The sequence below is a fragment of the Triturus cristatus genome, chromosome 9 (genome assembly GCF_964204655.1).
Source record: "Triturus cristatus chromosome 9, aTriCri1.1, whole genome shotgun sequence".
Lineage (NCBI taxonomy): Eukaryota > Metazoa > Chordata > Amphibia > Caudata > Salamandridae > Triturus > Triturus cristatus.
The window spans coordinates 906,334,796-906,356,330 of NC_140592.1; positions in this window are offsets into that span (position 1 = coordinate 906,334,796).

The window sequence follows — 21,535 nt, forward strand, 5'->3', positions numbered from 1 at the left end:
ATCTACAGACAATAGAGATCCTGTAAAAACAGCTAATCCACCTCCCATTTGATCTGCTCTATTGAGACAAATGATCACATAGTCAGACATCAGGAGTATTTTCACACAAGGTTGATCATTTTTATTAAACCTAGTATCTGTTAGTATCATGAGATCCAGGTCCATATCGACAATAGTGTCTGCGGTCTCTATTCAATATTTGAGTGCCAACCTGAAATTATGTCACAAGATAAAGTGGCATTGATGTGGACTCCTGAAGTAAGGGCACTAAAAGGATCTCAAGGAGAGTTTGATGAGTCACCCTTCTGTTAGATTCGTGGTTTTGGAGCGGATCCACCCAGAATGGAATACTAGGAATTTCTGAACTGGTCATGATCGAGGGGGACTCATTAAGGTGATGGAGTGTTTTGCTGATGTAAGGCAATTGAGTGTGCAACCTTCTCTAGAAATGACAATCAGTCTTAGAGTGATAATTGACAAGTAAGGTATTCATTTCTACAGGTAGTACAGAGCTTCCCAGTCTGCTAGAGTACCGTATTTGGTTAGGTCTGGGAGTAAAGCAATTAGTACTCAGTCTTTTCAGTTCTGGGGAGTACTTGCCACTTCTAGTACGGCTCAGAACAATGCAGCCTTTTCCTGGCATAAGAGGGTCACAGAGCCAATACTTCATATGGACCGGTGCACAACCTCACACCTCACTCAGGGAATCCTTCTGCAGGGCTCCCCACTGGCCCTCACTCCCTCTAATGCTCTCCGCTCCCTCGCAGAAGTTTTGCAGAGGTTCACCTTGCCTGTCTGGCTGCTTGGCAGATGACGAATATTTGGGGAATCCAGACAACAGTACAGTTGGGCACCCAGGGCATTGGTACTCATCTCGTACCATGCAGAAGACTTTTCCATTGCAACTGTGACATTGACTGGTAATCAGTGATTTGTAATGTTCTAGCTCGAGCCTGCACCTATAGCTGATGGATGTATTTTTGTTTATAAACAGATGAGTAAATAGTTTTATATGTGTTAGGCAAGGCACTGGGGGGCTCATTTATGAGCCCCTGCGTCACTTTTGCGCCACCGGTGCGTCACTTTTTGTGACGCACCAGTGGCGTAAAACATGCGCCATGATGCGCCATATTTACAAAGTGACGCATCTACCTAGATGCGTCACTTTGTATACCCCTGCGCTACATTATACCTGCGTCAGGTATAATGTATGCAGGGTGGGCGTTCCCACGTAAGTAAGCATCGTAGAAGTGACACAGTGAAATCTACGAGATTTCACTGCGCCACTTCTAGGGTGCAAATGCGTCAATATCTTGCGCCTGCCTCACAGCAGGCGTAAGACTGACGCAGGCCCTTTCACATGGGGCTTGCCCCATGTGAAAGGACACATTGCTGGAGTTGCGTCACTTTTGTGACACACTCCAGCAATGCGTCACTTTTGCGCCTACAGATACGTCAGAAATACTGACGTATCTGTGACTGCTTGCGACATGATGCGTCATACTGTAAATATGACGCATCATTGGAGTCGCAGGGAGGGCGCAGTGAAAAGTGACGCATCACTGTTTTCACGCAGTGATGCGTCACTTTTCATAAATGAGGCCCTGGGTATTTTCAAAGAATGCATTGTCACCATTAGCATGCAGGGTGTGACATCATCAAGTCATCAATTACTAAGCAAGTCCAACAAACCAGAAAAGCATCCCTCAAATGCCTCATCAGACTTGAGGTTACCTCAGTAAAAAAAATATATTTTGTAGTGCAAGCCTTCCTGTTTGTACCACTAAAAATATGAAGACTGGCTGTTACTATATACAGTACCCAGCACTCATCAGTACCTAAAACTGAATAGATATTGTATAGATAAACAAAGCTTCCACTTGTGTGCAATAAGTATTTTATAAAGAAAGTACTGCTACAAATAATAATAGTGAAAGAAATCTGGGTTGTAAGCATAAATTAATAGAAGACAATGGAATTGGTTAGTCGTTTTGTAGTTTGTTGGTTACAGGTGGGGGGAGTACAGCAGCTGTATTTTGATTACTCCTTGATAAGGCTGCCCATAAAGCCACCCTCACTGTTTAGGCCTTTTACAATTTTGATAGCATCAGGCAATGGGAAGAGCAGTAGTCTTATTCTGGTGGCTCTTCTTCAGGCAATTGAGCTGTCTCTGGTGTACAGCTTCGCAAAGAATCCCTGACAGCAAAATGGTGGCAGAGCAAACCAAAAATGAATGGACTTGAAAACTAAAGTATTACATAACTTAATATAAGCGGTTTCTTTGACAAGGACACAAGGATTGATTAGCAATTGACCCCAATGTTTTCCCCAACTCAAATATGATTGTGTATTGGCAAAGGGAGTAAGAGATAAGCGACCATTAATCTTCTATGATTACATCGATCCTTCCTTCTTTCTCTCTGTGCACCCCCACATTCCTTTATGCATCCTTGCTTACGGGATGTCTAACTGCATCTGTGTTGTGTAGTATTTTAGATAGTGTTTATGTTTATTGCTTGTTTGTAGCTTTCAAACTCTATGGAGTCGATTCCGATCTGGGTCGGGCAGCTCGCCGAGAGCTGTTCGTAGCCTTACCTTGCGACCGACCCGTACCCGGAGCCGGTCCGTCCTGTTGATGAAGTACGATGCGCATAACTGCCACAAATCCGACCGACACGTAGGCTGTGAGTCAAGCTCCATTCTCTGTCCGAGCTGTAACTCCTAACGCCGAATCGAGTCGCCCGAAAGCAGTATCCATAGCAGTTTCCGCCCGGACAAGTACGATACGTACTTCCTACGCGCCGGACGGGTTGCCACATGTAGCACATCACAGCATCCGGAAAAGAAGTATATCAGGTACGATTCGCGCCAGAACTCAATCCACGGCTACGAGACGGACCAGCTAGCAATGGGTACGAGATGGAGCAACAAGCAGAGTGTAGGAGACGAACACATCATGAATCCCATCGCGCAGGTCATACCAGTACTCTACATCTATGACCGGATCAGGAACAGACGCGGACGGCGCAGACGGTAGGTCAGACACCCACCACACAAACAAACGACACGTATCCGCAAATTGTCACACACACACAGGGGATCCATATACTGGCCACTAACAACAGGCCACCATAGAGGTTGCATGGCCAGTACCACTACCACCCCACCCATAGGGCTTATGTTACCCATCACTACTGCCACCCCCACCCAGGGGGACCTGTTGCCCAGCACTACTGCCACCCCCACCTATAGGGCTTGTGATGCCCATCACTGCTGCCACCCCCACCCATAGGGGACCTGTTGCCCAGCACTACTGCCACCCCCACCCATAGGGCTTATGTTGCCCATCACTACTGCCACCCCCACCCATAGGGGACCTGTTGCCCATCACTACTGCCACCCCCACCCATAGGGCTTATGTTGCCCATCACTACTGCCACCCCCACCCATAGGGGACCTGTTGCCCATCACTACTGCCACCCCCACCCATAGGGGACCTGTTGCCCAGCACTACTGCCACCCCCACCCATAGGGCTTATGTTGCCTATCACTACTGCCACCCCACCCATAGGGCCTATGTTGCCCAGCACACCTGCCACCCCCACTCATAGGGGACCTGTTGCCCATCACTTTTGCCACCCCCACTCATAGGGACTATGTTGCCCATCAGTACTGCCACCCCCACCCATATTGGACCTGTTGCCCATCACTACTGCCACCCCCACCCATAGGGCTTATGTTACCCAGCACTGCTGCCACCCCCACTCATAGTGCTTATGTTGCCCATCACTACTGCCACCCCCACCCATAGGGGACCTGTTGCCCAGTACTACTGCCACCCCCAACCATAGGGCTTATTTTGCCCATCACTACTGCCACCCCCACCCATAGGGCTTATGTTGCCCATCACTACTGTCACCCCCACCCATAGGGGACCTGTTACCCAGCACTATTGCCACCCCCACCCATAGGGCTTATGTTGCCCATCACTACTGCCACCCTCAAACATAGGGCTTTTGTTGCCCATCACTACTGCCACCCCCACCCACGGGGCTTAGGTTGTCCATCACTACTGCCACCCCCACCCATAGGGGACCTGTTGCCCAGCACTACTGCCACCCCCACCCACAGGGCTTATGTTGCCCATCACTACTGCCACCCCCACCCATAGGGCTTATGTTGCCCAGCACTCCTGCCACCCCCACTGATAGGGAACCTGTTGCCCATCACTTCTGCCACCCCCACTCATAGGGACTATGTTGCCCATCACTACTGCCACCCCCACCCATAGGGGACCTGTTGCTCAGCACCACTGTCACCCCCACCCATAGGGCTTATGTTGCCCATCACTTCTGCCACCCGCACTCATAGGGACTATGTTGCCCATCACTACTGCCACCCCCACCCATAGGGGACCTGTTGCTCAGCACCACTGTCACCCCCACCCATAGGGCTTATGTTGCCCATCACTTCTGCCACCCCCACTCATAGGGACTATGTTGCCCATCACTACTGCCACCTCCACCCATAGGGGACCTGTTGCCCAGCACCACAGTCACCCCCACCCATAGGGCTTCTGTTGCCCATCACTACTGCCACCTCCACCCATAGGGATTATGATGCCCATCACTACTGCCACCCCCACCCATAGGGGACCTGTTGCCCAGCACTACTACCACCCCCACCCATAGGGGACCCGTTGCCCATCACTTCTGCCACCCCCACCCATAGGGACTATGTTGCCCATCACTAATGCCCCCCTCATAGGATGGGTGATGCGCCACACATCCATCATACACCAACATTAGTTATGTCAGCAAAATACATCCCCCCTAACATCATGACAACAGTGTGTAGTCTGTGACAAATGCCCACAACAGTGATCATGACTTCGAACATACAATGTAACTACCATCACATGTGTGACCAAAACCTGAGTGTGGCCTACACAAGGCAAGCATCACTAGCACTGTGGCAATGTAAAAATAACACCCCCTCACTGTGTAGAACAAAAGTTAGGTGTGTGCTTCCAAACTGCAGCAGATGTTGAGTATCGTGGTTATGGGGTCCTAAACCCCCCTCAACACAGTGACCATAAGGTAAGTGTCATCATGGACAAAGCTGCAAATGCCAAACAGCATGTATGATTTCTGGTCTCAACACATGAAACACTTTAGGGGCAAAGTTGTGGTTGTGTCCCATACCCACAGAGATGTGGTGAGACTAACAGTGCTGTGAAAACCTAATCTACTCTCGGCCATGTGCAGACAAGCAACAACCATGGGGGCTGACAATGCATACAGTGTATAATGACAGAAAAGCAGAAGTGACCATCACAAAGCACACACACATCTTGAAAATAGACACACAAATCAAAACATCCTGGGTAGACGGTAGGTGTCAGGTCACAAACTCCCATTCCATGCCAGCAATGGCACCTAACAACCAGGATGAATGTGCAGAATGATGTGATATGACTCGCAGGGACAACAGGGTAAATGACAAAAACAACATCCAGACAATGGCCCACAACAGCAATACCAATGCACTGGTGCAGATGCACAAACACAAACAGGCAACCTCACACTGCACATCTGACACAACATGTGTGTGTGTGTGTGTCAGTATCCCCAGGCAACTACACAACACATGAGGGGGGCTTGACCACAGTGAGACAGATGTGGACACAGTGCCATACAAAAGAAAAACCATCAATGGACCCCCCTTAGTGGGCAATCAGGCATTGTGAGATGAGAGGGAGCACAGCAGACACATGTGACACAAGCTGGAATGAACAGCAACTAACACAGCAACCGACTGACACACAACAGCACTACCCCCAGGTACCAGACATTGGGGTGACACAAGCATGCATGACACCTCCACTGTGATGACAAAGGTAGATGTCGTACAAACTGTCGTGTAAACTGTGAAACCCAGACATGTGTCCTGTGCCACAAAGTACATCACACATACACAAACACAAATCACTCAGCATGGGCCGTCATCCATGGACAAACGGGAGCTAGGGGCCCATCCATGCAAACATTTACATCAGTCCACCCTCAACACCACACACCCTGAACTGCACCAATGTGCATCTGTGAAGTCCACATGGACAGGTGACATTGCACATGAACCCATGACAAAAACAGTAATGGTGGGAGGGACTAAGGTGCACAGACTCATCACACAACCTTGGTGAATGACAGACATACTGCACAGTATGCGGTACATGGCCATGACGTCAAAGCTCCCGTAATCTGCGCAGTACCTGCCACAGCCCCAGGATAATGCAGAAGCCAAGGAGAACCACAAGGCACACATGCTGACACCTGCAAACATTGCAGCCCTGAACCGGACAAGTGGGAGCAGTCACACACACATATACATGTCTCAATCACTGAAAGGTACCACCTAGGGACAACTACATGATATTGAGAACAAACAAGTGGCTTGGGGACCCCTGACTGTGTTCCATATCCGTCTGACAACATCATCAACACTCAGAACTGACAAATCCCAATGATGAAACACCAATTAACAGCAGTGTGTCATGCACCCACACATCTGGTAGCCCATGGCAAAGTTGTAGGATAAACACAGTACCACTCAGCAAGCATCAACAACAGGAACATATCAAGGGGACACTGCCTGTGTATGAAAAGGGATGTGGACACACACACATGCCCACACAACACAGAACATGGGCCCAGGCAATGTCACGGAACAACACCCTTACTTGAGGGGACTCAACTCCTGTGGAAGCTCAGCTGTGCCAAACACAGCCCCAGCAGGTCTCAGTCATGTCAGCAGAACACTTGGTAAGTCAGCCATCAGTTACCACACAACGAAGGCTCTGGTCACAACAGCCTGGGTACGGCAGTGTCCCTTAAGTCATCTGGACATACTCAATACATATGTCCAGCAAGTTGCACAGAGGACCCAGTTGCTCCTACTCCAATGATGCCCACACTTACATGTCCAGTGGAGATGCGCCCACAGTCAGGGAAATAGACAAATCCGACAATGGGAAACACATCATATGTGCATGTGTGCAAGCCACAGATGTGACCATGCAAATGAAATGTTTACAGAGTGTCCACTAATTGTTAATCATGACACACCCAGTTAGCTGCAAAGGGTGATATGGATAACGACCAGAATGGGATACATACTTCATGGACCACATGGAGTACCTCACATCAACACCTCAGTATTCAACATTTTAAATACAGCATTACAACTGCAAGGTCATGCTAAACATCATCAACTAAATGTACATCTAAATCAGATTCACAAGGATAAAGAAGAAAGCTTTATTCAGCAGATGAAAAATTAAAAGTCTGTTCAAAACAAAGGCCAATGGCCAGTCCATATCCAAATGACAAGAAGTTAACTTGAGTGACAACTGTCACACGTTGCTTGCCTGCACTGGTAAGGACAGGGGACATCCCCTCGGAGGGGCATACATGGGGGCAGGCCAGGCACCACAGGGACAGGATCAGGGTGCAGCAGAAGGAGGCAGTGAAGGGGTGGTGGATGCAGGAGAGTCATTGGCAACTGCAGTGGAGCTGACTGAAGTAGTGTGTGCAGTCACAACTGTGGGGCACAGGTCAAATGGGGTGTGTGCCGGCACAACTGCAGTGGGCAGTTCAGATGGAGTGGACTGGGTCCCCACTGTAGTGCCCAAGTCAGACGGGGTGGTTGTGGACTCCACTGCAGTACCTAACTCAATGTGAGCGCAATGGGGTTCAGGTGAGGTCGGCAGGACAGAGGGGGGAACACGGTCCCCACATCAGTGGCACTAACTGTCTGACCGGGGGTGGAAGAGCAAGTGGTAGGGGGGGAGGGCCTGAGCATTTTGGGGATGGTGTATCTGTGGGTGGGGGAACCAGGGGCAGAGAGTGGTGGGGGAACCTCTGGAGTGGTGGCCTGGGGGATGGAGGACGGAGACTTCGCTGTGGAGCTGCGTAGCGGGGGTGGGGTCTTGCTCTTCCGGCTCCGGGGGGACTTGCGGGTGGCGGCCTCAGTCTGACTGCGCCTGGGGGAGGGTGTCTGGGTGTGAGGGGCACTCCCCTCTGTGTGTGGGGACTTCCTCTTCCCCTTGTAAGATGGATCTGCTGGGTCGGTGGGGAAGAGGCCAAGGTCACAGAGGAAGAGCTTCTGTGGAGATGGGGTTGCAGATGAGGCAAGGGAAGGGGGCTGGGAGGGAGAAGTATCGGAGGACTGCAGAGTGGTTGTGGATGACTGTGTGTATGTCTGCAAACCATCCCCTGTGAGTGTGGTATCAGTCCCTTGCGCTTGCTTGTGTGCACGTCTATCCCTTGGTTTGGGTGTTTGTGTGCTGTCCGTGTCTGTGGGTTTGTGAGAATGTGCAGGTGTGTGTGTGCTTGGGACAGGTAGAATTCTAGGAATTGTGGGTGGTGCAGGGGTAGGAGGGGTGTGGGACTGTTGGAGGAGGGACACTGCTGCCGTCAGGGAGGAGGCCACGGCCTGATTGGTCCTCTGTAGGGCAGACATGCCTGATGAAATGCCCTCCATGAACAACACCAGTTGTGTCAACAGACTGGTGTGTGCATGGAGGACACTCAGCATTGATGTCTGCCCTACATGGATCTGTCTAAGCAAGTCCACAGACTCCTCACTCAGGGCAGCAGGGGATGCAGGGGCAGGTGGTGCGGTGCCTGGCCCAAAGGAGACATGCTCCTGAACACGGGAGCCTCCACGGACCTCTGGGATGGGAGCAGATTGGAGGGTGGTGATGGTGGTGGTGGGGGCAGTGGCGGGGACAGCCCTACTAGCTGGGGTTTGGTGGCTGCTGACACCCGCCTCCACAAGGGAGTCATCCTCCGAGCTGCTGTGGCCCTCACCTGGGGTGGATGGTGCTGAGGACTCTTCGGTATGGCTCCACTCGCCCTCCATGCCACTGGGTCCCTCCGACTCCTCGCATTCTGTCCCAGTCAGGCTCTGTGGCTCCTCCTGGTCCGTGGAGCTGTCCCCTCCTGTGGCCGTGGATGTATCTGGATATAATTAGGAAAAAAGAGAACAACATCAGTCACCTGCACTGACTGCACACACCACAGTGAGTACATGACATCACAGGGCAAGCCCTGGCATCATCAGCTGAACACTGCTTAAAGTGAACACACTGTTTAGAATAAGCCAATTTTAGTCTCACCATCAACCATGGCACTCATATCCCTCCTCGACTTGCACCATTATGTCTGTTGCATGTTGGATGCTGATACCCCAATGTGCCGACATGCACCACCCACACATTTGTTGAACATGCAAGTGAACATTTAGGAGTATGTCACTATACACACAGCACATCTCTTGCCACTGACTCAGTACAGGTGTCAGGATGAAGGGATGGGCAGAGACTCATTTCACATGCTTGAGATGCATGCCAACAACACACACTATGATGTTCTCATGTCCTGATAGTCAATGCCACAATGGGGTGCATGGAGCACACTTGAACACAATGCAGGATCACTCATAGCAAGTTACATGCCATGGCACTGGCATGCCTGGAAAGTCAGTCAACACTGTCTCCTGTCACAGGCGCAGGGCATCCAGACAACAACAGTATGCACTGTGTCACAATCATATCTCAGGGGTAAAGCAAACTCTGCAGCTGACAAGTGCACTTGCCCATCCCCTGCAAACAACATATCCCGGACCCAGATGTCCCCACATCATACAAATCAGACATATGAGTCTCTGCGAACACAACTCCCTGTACATTAGCACATCACAGTCTGCTGTGCATGTAACCCAGCTGCCTGAAGTGCACAGTTGCATACACCATTGGGCACTGTCAAATGATCACACACCTATATGTCACACAGGTCTTGTCTCTCATAGTCACATCTCAGATGTCATGCTGACTCTCAAACTCAGGAACACCCCAGTTGTACGTAACAGGAAGCCACACCACAATGACACAGAGGCAGACACATGAAGGCACATGTCACTAAGCACAACCTGTAAGTTGATACACAGGAGTGGGATTACATAGTGTTTCTAAATGCCCTTGAGTAGGCATGACTGCCCAGGTCTACGTGAAACAGTGTTTAGCGCTGGACAGTAGTCAGGTGGCTAAGCAAGTGTGACACACTTGATATACAGACTCCTGAGGCACACAAATTAGAGTCCCATGCTGCATGTGTTTGTTTGAAATACCCCAGCCACATGTGGCGAGTCAGACCATCAATTGGAACACATATCAAGGGCACACACAGATCACATGTCAGATCTCAGGCATTGTGTAAACAATTGACCCACCCATGAAACACACAACAGAGTCAAGGGGACAGATGCTGTACGGAAGCTGATGTATAGCTGACTGCAGGGACACAGTGCCCTAGTGACACAAGCAACAGACTGTAGGGGCCACACCTGTGGATCAGATGAGGAGGGTGCATCACACAATTGAGGGACATGAGTATTGGACTACAAGACCTACGTAACGTGGAAGTGTGACCAGGCCAAAAGACTGCAATTAGCATGTCAGACATAGTACACAGATTAGGCATGGACTTACCCCCTTCTTGCTGCTGTCTGGCCTTCAGCTGCCTATCCAGGTCTGGGAAGACCACCACCAGCATTCGGAGCATGTGGGAGGTCAGGGTCCGGTGTCTGCCCCTCCTGCGAGGAGGCGGCAGCTTCAGCTGGACCCTTGCGATCCTCCGGGTCCAGCCCCAAAGGTCCTGCCACCTCTTCTGGCAGTTGCGGATCTGGCGCTTGTAGACCCCCACCGATTGAACAGCCGGGGCGATGGTCAGCCATATCTCCTGCTTCTGGTGGGCATCAACCTGTGATGATGACAAAGTTAAAAGTCCAGTAACACACATGCCCCATATTTGTGCGGCACACAGTTGGATATACATGTCATCATCACAAAGGAAAATGAGTGACACAGGTTGTGCACCCATGGAAAAGGACAAATGCCCTACATGTCTGACATGTTAACAATGCCGGGGAAGTTTAAGGTTGCACAAATGCACTTTAGCTGCAGAACACCTGTTCATTACATGTACCTACACATTTTGGGGGATGAAAGTACTCAGTGACTATGCTTGCCACTGGTGTACACACTGCTAGTCAGACAACATGCACAGTTAGGAAGGCAGTGGAATGCACACTCACCTGCTCCCCTGGTTTCCCATACAGCTTGCTGTGCTGTGGAAGGAGCCCGTTCAGCAGGGCCTGGTTCTCCTCCTCAGTGAAGGCTGGGGCTCTCTCCAGAGTACGTGCCATAGCAGTAGCCAGAGGATGCAGAGACAGCAGCAGGGATGTGGTCCAGTAGCATGTAGTGCAGGCAAGTGAGCTCCCTGAGGTCCAGCCAGCCTTATATCTGTGCTGCAGAGGCAGACTCTGTGCCATGTGTCCCCAGTGATAGGTCCAACATGGTTGCATTCGATGAATCTGGCCAATCCATGGAAATGTACGACTCGTACACGTCTTCCACATCGTCCAAATCTTCACCTTCATAAAACCCTAGGAATTGCAACATTGTTGTAGGCATTCAACTGAATTTCCAGCGCACAACTCGTACAAGTTTTGAATCTGCATCCTTCTCCATGACAGTCCAGAGCCAATGGGTGCGCCCAGCTCAGTCAACTGACTGTACAATGTGTATTTTGAAAATACACATGCACCCGTCTCCATACGATTCAATGGCCAAGGCGTACGCCTGTCTCGGACCATGCCTGCCCGACGTGCATGCATGAGAGTCACCCGCGTCGGGCCTCATTGAAGTCAATGGCAAAGCGTACGCACGGCTCGGGCATGAACCGTGCAATGCGTACGCATTGTCACCCACGTCGGACCTCATCGCAGTCAATGGCAAAGCGTAAGCACGCTCGGTCATGAACCGTGCAATGCGTACGCATTGTCACCCGCGTCGGACCTCATTGAAGTCAATGGCAAAGCGTATGCACGGCTCGGGCATGAACCGTGCAATGCGTATGCATTGTCACCCGCGTCGGACCTCATTGCAGTCAATGGCAAAGTGTACGCACGGCTCGGGCATGAACCGTGCAATGCGTACGCATTGTCACCCGCGTTGGACCTCATTGGTGTGACTGTTTGACGGCTTCAACACACAATTGATGCCAGGGACTCAGATGCACACCTACCACACTACAGCATTGGCCACACAGTGTCCCATGGCATGTAAGGCTGCATTCCCTGTGTGTTGGGGGCAACATTTGGTGTGTTGTGTGGCACTTTTGTTCAGCCACTCCCAGGCTGTGCACGTGTTCATGGGGGCAGAATCTTTTGGGTGTTGTGCACATTACCACTGTGATGTGCAACTGTACAGTTATGGGCATGAGTCATGGACACAGTTGCAGGTTGGATATGTTTCGGACATGTCACATACACCCTGAGTCCTGGGGGTGATGGCATGTACGTCACAGTGAGACCTGTAGCCACAACTCTGATGTACACCCACAGTCTATGTGCATGTTGTGTCTCAGATGTGGCTGATCAAATGTGCCCAATGGGAGACAGTCTCCACATCCATATGGTTTGTGCATCAACCTTGATGTTGTGTGTGTGTCTAAGAGACGTACATGTAGGGCCTGCAGAGTCAACAGTGGCCACTACATGTGGGACTCACGGTTGCCTTGTGGCGTGTACATGATACGCCATGTCATGCCAGTGTCGATGTGGCAATACAGGGAGCCTGGGTATCTGCATGGCAAAGATCTGTGATGCCTGGGAGACATCAGGCCTAACTTGTCACTGTGGTGTGTGTTTGTAACATCACAGCAATACATAGGTAGTGTGACACAGCCCAATGATTGGCCATTGCACTACATGGGACTTATGTGGACATGTGGACTTGAGATTTGAGGTGATGGCCATGTAGGTGACATATGTGTCCATGCCCAACAGCACACACCTCAGTACATTGTGTATTGTCATGATGTATCATGTGATATTTTGCTTGGTCATAGCCACATGGGTGGCTGAACCAACAATCGTCCTTTGTGCATCTCTGTTCTGCATGGCACCAGCTGTCTATAGACCCTTCCCAGACCTTGAAACCATGCAGGAATGCGACTGCATCAGACGGTACCGCTTCACCAGGCCACTGATTGAGGAGTTGGCAGAACAGTTGGCGCCACATCTGCTACCTGGCCGGACATACCCTACAGCACTGACCTCAGAGGTGAAGGTAATGGCAGCCCTGCACTTCTTTGCTACTGGTACCTTCCAGTACACTGTGGCTACTGCTGGTGGTATGTCGCAAACTATGTTTAGTCGTGTGCTATGCGATGTCTTGGAGTGGATGTTGCATTTCCTTGACCTGTACATCAAGTTCCCTAGCCCAGGTCAACTCCCTGAAATAAAGGATGACTTTTATACACTGTGGAGGATGCCGAACGTCATTGGAACTATTGATGGTACACATGTGGCCCTGATACCACCACAGGCACATGAGCAGGCATACCGGAACAGGAAACATTTCCACTCCATCAATGCTCTGGTGGTATGTCTTGCAGACATGTGTATCACATGTGTGTGCCCGTTTCCCCGTTTCTGCGCACGATGCCTACATCATGAGGAGTAGTCGCATTGCAATGCTGATATCCCAGATGCCAGACCAGCGTGCCTGGCTTGTCGGTGTGTACTGACTGTTTACCATTGTGTGTGTTTGGCAATGTTGTATTCCACCCTCCTTCAAAACTCTGCTAATTGTTCAATTGTTTGTGTGTAGGTGACTCCGGATACCCCAACATGCCGTGGTTGCTGACACCCCTCCGGAACCCTGTGATGCCAGCCGAGATGCGCTACAATGATGCACATGGTCGGAGCAGGAGGGTGATTGAGCGGACATTTGGTCTCCTGAAAAGCCGCTTCCACTGCCTGGACAAGACCGGAGGGGCCCTCCCATATGACCCTGCAAAGGTGTGCAAAATTATCCTTGTATGCTGCATGCTACACAACATGTCAGTGCGGAAGAAGTTGCCTCTCATCCAGGATCACGATGACTGACCTCCGCCACCGGTGGAGGATCCAGGCCTGGGACACGATGCCAGTGATGATGATGATGAGGGTGACGTTCGCACACAGCTCATCAACAACTTCTTCACCTGAATGTGAGTTTACAGGGTTGTTATGTCAATGAGTGGAGTTAGCCTGAAATGCGTTGTGGCTGCTCTGTTGCTGTCTGAGTGTGTCTGTGTGATACTTGACTGGATACGTGCAGTGATGTGTCCATTCAGGTGGTCTGTAGTCCACAATAGTGTAGTACTGCTAGCTTATTTCTGTGTAGGTTCTTGTGACATGCTTTGTGCATGTGTATTGCATTTCTCTCCTGGTCTGCTGTGCTTTTGACTGTGTCTTGTGTCTGTCGATCCCAGGGTACTTTGCCTGTTGTTTGGTCAACACTGACCCCGACACCTAGATTCCGACACCAGTGTGGGAGTAGTCAATTCCCATCAAGTGATGTGCCACACACCCCTGGACTTCAATTCTCAGACACTTTGTGACCGTGTGTCCACTGTAACGTACAATTACCTTGCAACTATTTTAGAATAAACATGTTGCTGATGTGTAATGAACCTGTGCTATGCTTTGTTAGGTGCGTTGTCTGTCTTCCCACTTCTGAGTGACATTTGCTTACCTCACCCGTGGACTTGTTAGCACTGACTGTGGATAGGTGTTGTGTCTGTGCATACCAATGTGTATCAGGTCAACATCATTGTGTGGGATGAGTAACATGGACATGGTGAGTATGGGTTGTGGTGCCATAGTGGTGTGTCTCTCACATGTGTCACATCACCATGACTCACATAACGGTGGTTAAATTGTTGTAGTATGTGGCATGCACTGTGTTGTTTAGCAGATCAACATCTCCATGACACATGAGAAGTTGGAATCACAACAGAGGCAAGTATGGTGTACTGGTGAGTTTATTTACGAACACGAGTGAGGATAGTGCACAGGATGGTGGGTGCTGTAAATTGGGTTTTGAATCCAAAGTGCACAGTAGAGTTGGAAGTGTTGGTAGATGAAATGTCCAGAGTAAAGTCCACAGTCATCTGCTACATTGGACCAACATGAACCCTCCATGTCATGTAGGCAAGTTGTGTCAGATACGACAAGGTGAACGGGTTGCGCACAAAGAACATTGTCCAGAACAGGTTTAGAGGCCCTGGGTGATGTGCAGGGACATCTGCGTCTCACATGTCCTTCTTCGGACGACCCCTCTTCTTCTTGGGGGGGATCCTCAGGTGCAGGCCTCTGCGGTGCAGGGGACTCTCCGCCAGAGTCCTCCTCCCTCCCTGTGGCACTGGCAGATGGTGTGGCAACAGATGTTGTGGCCACACAGGGAGGTGTGGACATGTTTGTGCTGATCTGGTGGAGGCATTGGAGTATGTCCTGCTACACCGCAGTAAGTGCATCCCACTTTGCCTCCATATGGACATGGTGGGCAGCCTGCTCCTGTTGTATGTCCTTGAGGATCCCCACTACCTGGCCAAATCCTCCGGTGCTATCCTGGTACGTATATATGATGCGTGCCAGTTGGGGGTCATCATGCAGTCCAGACCCCTCTGTAAGGCGTGCCCTCTGCCTCCCACCCCTACCAGCACCCCTATCCACACGGGCAGGACCAGCGGCGGCACGCACAGGTGACACTGGGACCCCTTGGGTGGTGTTGCTGGTGGTGTTGTCTGTAGCTTCTGGGGGGTCCAGTGTCCCTGTGCTGTCGGTGTTCTGTGGCCTTGGTCTGTCCGTGTTGGCGGGGGTGCCCTGTCTGTTTCCAGATGCTCGAGGCATGGGTACAGGGGGTGAAGATGTTGGCGCTGCTGGTGCTGCATGATGACTCACACCGGAGGTGCCAGGTTGTTCGTCGTCATCCGAAGAGGACAGAGACAGATTCAAACCAGAGAGCTGAGTGTCCACCAGAGTCTGGGACTGGGTGTTCTCTTCATTTGGTGCTGTGTCCCCAGCACCACCTGTGTTTGGAGGAGACACACAATGTAAGTTAGGTTTCTACAGGCATCAATGGTTCACAAACATGACATTTTCTACTGTACGAATGGATGCCTGCCTGTACACTGCTTTTTCCAGGGTTGTCACGGACAGAGATTGATATTGTTGTTGCACATTGCCCAGCCAAAAGATACATTTCAATGTGCATGTCAAAGTGTGTGCATGCCCAGCTCATGGATAGATTTGCCTGTACATGACCATTACTACTCAAGGGCCATGACGTTGCTGACACAGGTGTGTCATCCCTGTACACATGTGTGCTTTAACAAGGACATACGTGCTATTCCACTGGGGATATGTTGTACTATTGGGGCATGTGTGGTAGCAGAGTTTGCTAGTCTTTGTTTGCCACATTGGTGTATTGGTAGGACATGGTCACAGTCCGGTATGCCTGTGATCTCTTTGGAGGAAGTGTTTTTTTTACAGTGTTCCTAGTTCCCATCTCATTCATTACAAGTGATGATGTCACCATCGTTAATGAGTCTGGTGCTGAGTTTTGTACGTGCATATGTGATTTGACTTGTCAATGTTCTCCATGGTGACATGGATTGGGCAAGGTAGCATTCTGGCTTTTCAATGCTCATGACAGTGAGGGCTGTTGGTGTGTGTGTTGCAGTTTGGCTGCTGTGAGTAGCATGTCTCCTCCAATGCAGTCCAGGTTATACCTTGTGTCTATAATGTGTATGTCAGTGAGTGGTGTGTTGTGTGAAGGATGCATATGTTTCAGCACGATGTAGGAGTGAAATGGAGCTCACAACAGCACCGAGTGTGAATGCGAACATGCTATGGTATCGGCTATATTGGTGTGTCCATTTCATTCACTGTCAGATGTCCCCTGTCAATGATGTATATGTGAGTTCCTGTGCGTTTTGTGCAATGTACCATATATGGCTCTCCACACTTGTCATCTGCAAGACACATCTCCCCAGCCCGGCCCGGGGGAACCCCTGGATACTGCATCACCAGATATGGCAAGGTAAAATATAACTTGAAAGCCTTATTCATACATTCCAGAATTATATACATTTATAGAATTAATTTTCTGCTCGGCATGTTTATGTGCAGTGAAGTGTTTTTAAACTGAACTGGTAAAGCACCAAATACAGAGTTAGCCCTTCACAGAGGGGTATCATTGGCATCCAGATGTACCCATTGTCATTATTAAAAATTATTATAGAGGATCATTTGCATCCGGATGAACCAATAGGTTTTGGGACTATGGCCTAGCAAATTAAGTACCTACATTTGTCATGCTGTTTTTCTCCACACTAACGAAAAGCAGTAGACCCATGTGAAATCATGTGCAGTGAACTACTCATATTTATGGTGCTGAACTCATTTTGCTTTTGTAACATGTTCTTCAAAATTACTAGGCTCCTCCTCATTAATAGGTACAAGGCGATTGGGATATTAAGCATTTATAGCACTCATGACTCCAATATTGCTTCAGGTTTTTCATCAATTGGAAGCTAAGGCGTTTCTTATTCACTTAAACAATCATTAGTAACAGCTGTACTGAAAGAAGGAACAGAAAATCTAAAATAGAACTACAGAGACCAAGTTTCATTCTTAGCTGCTGTGATCCAGGGAGGAGTTCCTGCCCTAGTAACATGTCCCAGAAAATCAGTACCAAAATTCCACAAGTCAGTATGATTGAGGGGATGAGCTTCAGATTTCTCAACAACTATGCTGGAACATCTTGTTAAAACATATTGAGGCAGATTTAGAATCCCCTTGTGCCATGGGTGCGTCATGTTTTGTGACGGATCACTGTTTTTTTATTTACGACATAGCTACAAAGTGACGCATCTATTGAGATGTGTCACGGAAGACAGCACTGCATAGGAATGGAACTGTGCGAGAACCTGCTGCATCATGTAAGTATTAAATTATGCAAGGTAGGCATTCCGATGGAAAATCCAATGCATTAATGAGGCAGGGATATTTGCCAACATTCCCTGTGGTGAAGCATCATTTGTCTGCGTCACGCATCTTTGAAGCTATGCTACAATCCTTACGCCTCACAAACCCAAGCGCAGGAAATGACGCATGTGCCATAGAAATAAAAGTTAAACCCAGCAGAGCAATCTTGCAGCAGATCAGGTAGCATGGACCTCCTAATCTTGCAGCTGGGAGTGGGACCAAGAGGCCGACAGCCATCACCAGACCAAATACCACAACCGCACCCACCACCACCAATGCAGTGCAGGAGAAGGGAGAGCATCTATCGCCAAAGGCCCACCCTCATTGGTCTCAGGAATGAACAAGTCATCAAAATGTATCGCCTCTAGAAGGCGTCCATTGTGACCCTTCTGCATCAGATCTCACCACGGCTACAGCCTCCAACTAACAGGGTCTGCAACATTACATCGCAGTCAAAGCTCCTGGCAGTCTTACAGATGTTGGCTTCAGGATCATTCCAAACTGCAGCACGAGTGGAAGGTGTCTCCCAGGCCTCTTTCTCAGCTTTCCTCCCTTCTGTCCTGGAAACCATTCTTCAGCTCACACCACAGCACTTCCATTTCCCCAACACACAACATCAGCAGATGGAGATTAAACAAGGCTTCTATGGCATCGCAGGCTTCCCACATGTTATAGGTGCAATGCACTGCATGCATGTACAACTGGTCCCACCGGCAGCAACTTCACATCTATACCGTAACTGGCAGCACACACACTCCATCAATCTCCAGGCCATTGTGGACCATCAGGGAATCTTCACCAATATACTGGCCAAATATCCTGAGAGTGTGCATGATTCATATATATTTTGTAACAGCATCATCATTGAACATTTCCAGAATGGACAAAATGGCAATAGTCTACTTGTAGGTAAGCAACAATCAAGTAACACATATACCATTACACTGTATCATTAGCTGGCCTTCTGGTACCTTTCAGGTCTCCATTTAAAAATGACGCAATAAGTAATTGTGAAAAGGCAAACCCACATCTACACCATAAGCACATAACATTCAGTCAAAGTTTGTATACACTCATGGCAGCGTAACAGAAAGTGTCCTGTGGGTATCATGGTACCATCTGGCCTCTAAGTTTGCCCTCAGGGCATATTGTGATTAGCAGAGGTGGGCACTGATGCATGTAACTCACCTCATGAAATGCTGAATGCACATGTGCCCATAAGACAAAGGTGCTGTTTGAAGGTGAGTCATTCACCATTGCATGGTGTGTGAACACATGCAAATGATGAAATACACTTTATCCTATGCCTGCACACTACCACCGGCCCAAGACCAGAGCACCAGAAACGCAAATCATGTACAAAAACATTGGATCTCCTCAGAGATGTGGCACTGTCAGTGTGCCCACAAAGATCATCCATACTGAGGCTTGAAAGGGTGTCCCTTGGCTAACACAGATATCACCTTGAATGCTTGTGCACCTGGTCACAGCACCTGTCTTTGAGGGAACATGAAACATCTGTCAAAATTGCATTATATGACACACATGCACAGAGACACATGATGCAAATATTTGAAAGCTCACATGCATATCAATAGAATGTTCTGCCCTCATGGCAGTACAAGCCATGTAACATGTCACACCTTCCATTTAAGATTTTTACTTGTGCACACAAGTCAAGTCAGAATTTGTACACGCTCTTTGCGCAGCTGGTACACCACACTGTGTGATGCACCCGGGTGCATAACCTGCTGGGCCACAATACAAGGACGCATGAATTCACCATGTGTGGATTTCTGTGTGCCAGCTAACACTGGCCCTTTCATGCAAGACTATGCATGTATGGTGTGTGACATGGTTGTTGCTGTGGGTCTTTCAATCCAGCAACCAAGTATCCTGAGGCACTTCATAAATTTAAAAAATAGACAAGCTGGAAATGTAAATGAATCTCTGCAAAGCCACATGTTGCATAGTGAGTTACTCTGTCGCGATATGCTTAGATCTCACCTACTTCAACTTACCTCTTCAAATGTGTACTGCACTGTAAATCATGAATGGATAGTGGAAAACACCAAGATGGATTGTGGATCAAAAATAATTTACACATGACGCTGGCATTTGTGCACCATGGAACAAGGGTGCCATGTCATCTGATTGTGTGTCAATGCAGGTGCAAGTAAATTTAATAAAACAGTCCACATAAATATGTTGCATCCCTGTGCTTTGAAATTTATGCAGCATGCTGTAGCTAAATGACTTGCGGCACCTTGCTGTGTTTGTTCCTTGTCAATCTGCCCCTACATCTAATCAACAAAACATGAATCTCACTGGAAATGTCGGCGAACATGACATACACCACATGCTGTGTATACACTACTTTGTTCCAAAGTCAATACAGTTCTCTTAATTTCCGCTTACAGCTGATCAAGGATATGGCCTACAGACGTGGTTGATGACACCATTTGGACAAACCCACACTGATCCGCAGAAGGCATACAACCATGCACATTGCAGAAACAAGAAACATCATAGAGAAAAGCTTTGGCATGCTCAAGTCCAGGTTTCATTGCCTGGATATATCAGGTGCAAGGCTACTGTATTCCCCAGAAATGGTCTGCAAGATGATCATGGTATGAGCAATACTACACAACAAATGTGCTAAAGCGAATGTGTATTAGGATGAAGAAGAGCAGCCCCCCGAACAAATGGATGATACTGATGATGAATCTGAAGCAGAAGGTAGAGCCTTCCTCAACACTGCTGCAGGGATAAGAAGTCACACTCACATTGTCACATAATTGTTCACAAGATGTTGCGATCAAACTTAGGAAGAAATTAGCACCAAAGTTTCAAATAAACTCACTAATACACATGAAAGACTTGCAGGTGTGTCCCTTTCGTACACAAGTCATTAAATACCACAGCATCAAATGTGAATTGGTAGCATGTTGTTAAAAATATAATGGTCTGAATCAAGCAACTGACCTGTGTGTTTAACATGTGTCTACATACGCCTTTGCCTTCCACATAAAACCACATGAAAATGATGGTGCTGCATCCGCTTGTGTGCGCACAACATTGATACCCATAGGACATGTACAGTCATAACGCTATCAACATCTACAGATGTGGCACAGACTGGCATGTGTGCATGGCACCATGAAAATGGGTACATACATAAGTCTGTCATAGCAGGGCCGCCTGCCTCAAGCAGTGACTGTCAAAATGTATGAGAAGAGGCATTTACATAAGTTAAACATGGAGTGACACCATATTCCAATAGGCAATGTCATCACATTATCAACAGTGGTTAGTACTCACCAAAGAGATATGTCACATCGCTAATAAAGAATTCTCCAATGCAAAGTGTCAATACTGTGCACAAGTGCCCCTGTGAATGATAAACTACAATGTATGTTGCTGGACGTCCATTTGCAGAGTCAAGCTGGGCCATTTATGAGTCACAAACATGAAACATATTTGCAAATATATGTTGTTCTCTGTGGTTTATCCAGTGCATGCACACAGACTTCAGCCATGTATCGGCAGAGGCACACTTGCAACATGGTGCAAGTTTGGCTGGCTGATTTTG